This window comes from Ursus maritimus, unplaced genomic scaffold (assembly GCF_017311325.1).
Source record: "Ursus maritimus isolate PB19 unplaced genomic scaffold, ASM1731132v1 scaffold_25, whole genome shotgun sequence".
Lineage (NCBI taxonomy): Eukaryota > Metazoa > Chordata > Mammalia > Carnivora > Ursidae > Ursus > Ursus maritimus.
In genome coordinates, this window is record NW_024425008.1 from 812,238 (window position 1) to 816,490 (window position 4,253).

Genomic DNA, 4,253 nt, shown 5'->3' on the forward strand with positions numbered 1-4,253 from the left:
GGCAGAAGGGAGCAGGTGGACTCTAGCCTAGACCCTGGCCCCAGGGGTACCCAGGTAGGTCACTCACCCCGAGTTCCAGGCCCCCTTGTAGAGTGGCGGTCTATGCCCACCATCCAGCACGCTGTGAAGATGGAGACAATGTGCTAACCGTCCTAGAGGGGCCTGCACACAGTAGGTGCCCAATAAATGCTGTGTTCTGAGTTGGAAGTGTGACCCATGTGCACGGTGGGCCAGAAGGGAGATTCCTTCTGATCAAGTCAGCTCAGAGAAGGGCATTCCCTGAGGGTAACCAAATGCTGTGGCCTGGGCTGTGTGACCAGAGTAGACCCCACTCCCCGCTCAGCCTGGCTGTGCCTGCGCAGACCCGCCCTCAGCAGGACCCCCGGGCCTTTGAGGAAGGCTTGCTGGTGTCCGTGCCCGACCCTGCCGTCCTGGCCACAGCCCCTGCGAACTGACAAGACTCCTGGCTTCCGAAAGGACAGCGCTCGGCTCACCGCCAGGCGGATTTGTAGAGACTTGCACCCCAGCTTTGTGGTGGGAACTGGCCAAGTTCCCACCTCCCCCGTAGATGGCCGGGGCTCAGGGAGGGCCCTCATGTCAGGCCAGGCTGCTGAGGGAGGGCTCAGAGCGCCAGGGACTTGTGTCTCCGTGATTGCACACCACCCCCACTTTTCAGACAAAACATGAGGTTCAGAGGGGCCTGGGTCTTCTGGGGTCACTGACGGCCCTGGTTTGCTTGGGAATGTGCCCATTTTAGCACTGAAAGGCCATGTCCCAGGTGAACGGGATGATAAGCCCCCCAGTCCTTGTCCAGGCCCGCAGTGCGCTCTGGCTGCCCGCCCGCGGCAGGCTTTCTGCCGGCACCTCTGGCAGCTTCGTCCCACCTGGGAAGTGAGCTTCTCCCTGTCGCCCTGAGCTGGGCCCTCACCTGGCTCCTCCTGGGCCATGAAGCCAGGCTCTGCGGCGTCCTCCAGAGAGAGTGGCTCAGTGCAGTGCTGGCCCGACCTCGGGGTCCCTGGAGAGGCGGTCCCGGGCCTGTCCAGCCTCTTGCTGCTGGGGTCTGGAGCTGCTGCCGGCAGCCTGTGGGGCCCGTCTGTGGCCAGCCGGCGTCCCCGCCCCAGGCCCCTCAGCAGGGTGCAGAGCTTGGCCAGCTGGCAGGAGCTGAGCTATAATTACCTCTCCCCTTTGGCAGAAATAGCAGTGACCCTGCGGATAGGCCGCTGGCCCTGGTGCAGGAGAGGAGCTACTGGTTTCCCAGGCCCCGGACAGAGACAAGATGAGGGGTCAGTAAGGCAGGGGGGGTGATGTGGGGGCTGTGGGAGGGGAGGGGAGTATAGAGTCTAGCCCCTGCTTGACCCTGCCCAGAGAGGAGCCACCCTGCTTCTCACCCCTGCACCCTCAACGTCCTGCTCTGGGGTCCCAGGAGGAAAAGGCAAAGCATGGATCCCATGCTGCACATCTGGGGTGCACTGGCTGAGCCCCATATTGGCCCAGCCGGCAGAGCCAGTGTTCAGGTCAGAGGGAAAGGCAGGGGTGAAGGGACCAGAATTTCCCAGGGTCCCCTCTAGGCTAGGGGCTCCTTGCTGTGTGTGTGGGTGTCAGCTGCCCTGCCTGGCAGGTGCTGAGTGGACCCACATTTGCAGGTGAGGAACATACCCCTCAGGATAGGAAGACAGCTCGCCCAAAGCCACGCGGCCTGGAGGTGGCAGCCTGGCCCAGGCTCGGTACCCTCCCCCCCCCCCTGCTTCTGATGCGCTGGCCCACGCACGTGGCAGCCCTGACGGGGTGAGGTCCGAGGAAGGACAAGGGGCCCAGTGTGGGAGGATCCCTGATGGGTTTGGATTGTTTCAGCCCACCCGGGGGGGCCCGAGGAGGTGTGGAGAGATCCCCCAACTCCTGTCTCTGTTGGGCAATCAGGCAAAGTTTCAGGGCCCCCGGGGCGTGCAGGGAGGACCGGGACTGGGAGGGACAGTGGGAGCAGAGGGGTCCCCTGCGGGCCATGCAAGCCACAGTGCCTGGAACAGAGCATTGGTGCACGGTGCATGTAGAGGTCGCGAGGTGCCGTGTGGGGGTGCGCCCCCACGCATCTCTGTGCTGGGGCAGCACACTCTCGTGTAAAGGGTCAGAGGGCAGAGGTGAGGCTCTGTGGGATTGACTGAGTCGCAGGGCGGAAGCAGCTGTGGACCCGGTGGAGGATGGACGGGCATGGTGTGCTTCCATAAACCCCTCCCACCTTCATGTATAAAGGGACACGGTGTGGTGTCCCTGTTGTTGGGATAGCTCCGAGGAGGGCTGGGGGCACCGGGGGTCCTGCCTGCAGCTTGGCTTCCTGAGGTCCTGGAGCCAGACACCCCCCCTCCCCCCACGGCGCCTGGCTGGGTGACAGCCTGCGCCCGGAGGCCTGCCCCCACCACAGAGACTGGGCTGCATCCCCCAGGCCAGGGCTCCGGGGCAGCTGCTTTCATGTGCCCCTTGCTGGCGGGCAGGGGGAGCCCACCACCGGCTCTTGTGGCAGCTCGCTCCAGGGGATTTGTTGGCACTTCCCAAGGCCCCGTGGCACGAGATCTGCCCCCAGCTCTGCTCCCAGCCTGGTAATATCTCCCGGCCTCATCCGATCAGACGCGCTGCGCCCTCCGCACGCACTTCTGTCGACTGCGTTTCATACCCGCCTGGTGTCTGCAGGGCCAGAGAAGGCTGGCCCAGGGGAGTCCTCAGAGGGTCCTCGGTCCCTGTGCCCCTGGGGAGGCGCTTTGCAGGGCGGCTGTGGTCCCGGCTCCATTGCAGTCTAGTGCGGGGACCGCGGGCAGCACGCCTCGACGCTCCCGTCAGCCGGAAGCGACCCCCGCACCCCACCAGTCCTCCCGTCTGTGGGTCTTCACTGTGCCAGCCCTGTGTCGGGCCCTGGGCACACGGCCGTGCCTCGCTTGGCTGTGGGTTCTCGGGAAGGCAGGAGACATCCCAGTACCTATGAGGTCCCAAGAGCCGTGCAGCCCAGAAGAGTAAAGATCCTCCAGAGAAGCAGACAGATACACGCAAGTGCGTGTGCACAGAGGTCGCTCTGAGGGACCGGTCACCCAGCGCTCGTGCAGGCCGCAAGGTCCACGGCCGGTGGGTGGCGAGCTGCAGACCCAGGAGAGCAGCCGTGGGCTCCACTGTGAGCCCCCAGGCCGAGCAGACCCGTGTCCCAGCAGGACGACAGGCACGGGGAGTGGATTCTCTCTCCCTCTGCCTTGATGGTCTGCTCCTGCCCTCAACTGATCGGACGAGGCCCACCCCCACCAGGCCGGCATCTCCTTTCCTGGGTTCACGGAGTCAGATGCCCAGCTCATCCAGAAACACCGGAGTCATGTTCCACCAAATCCCTGCACGCCTGCGGCCCAGCCACGCGGACGGGTAAAGCGAGCCATTGCACAGCTGATTTCTATCCGGAGGTCAGGGAGGGCCGCAGCGGCTCTGTGTGAGGCCACCCCAGAGACTCAGCATGGCCTGAGAGCGTCACTGTGGCCTCCGGGTTGTCAAGCACATGGCCATGGTTCCATCCCCACCTGTGGGCCAGGAGTGGCCCTGACCACCAGGCCCCCCTAGGCCGAAGTCCTGCTGGATGAAGGAGCCCTGTGGTGGGCGGGCAGGGGTGGGGGGGGGCGAGGCCTGGATGTGGCCCCGCCCTCACTGTGGCCTGGATCCAGGGCCGGCTCCCGTGTGGGCAGGATGCTCGTCCAGGCTTGAGGGGAGACCGGCTCGAAGGCCCTCTCCCGCTCACCCCTGTGTGGCCTCCATGCGTCCTTGGTCGCAGGGCTGTGTCCCCGTGGGGAGTAGATAAGTTTCTGTTGTTTCCTGTTTACTCGAATTCCCCTGTTCGCAGCACCTTGTTAGCATGTGCCCCAGCTGAGAGCCATGGGGCTGGAGGAGCGACCCCGGGGGACCCCCAACCCTGCAGTGTGAGCACGGGGCCTGTGGGGTCCTGGGCCCCCACCCTCCAGTGTGAGCACGGGGCCTGTGGGGTCCTGGGCCCCTACCCTCCAGTGTGAGCACGGGGCCTGTGGGGTCCTGGGGCCCAGGTGGGTTGTGGGGAGAAGTGAGAGGGCTCTCAGCACCACTGCAGGGCCGGGAGGAATGAGGAGTGGGAAGTTCCCCTTGGACTTGGCTAGAGCCCTTTGGTGGATTGGAGAGTGAAGCCTGTGGATGGGGAGTTTCAGGAGGGAAGAAAGGAGGGGAAGTGGAGAGGGAGAGTACAGGCTTTACATTGGAGGGGC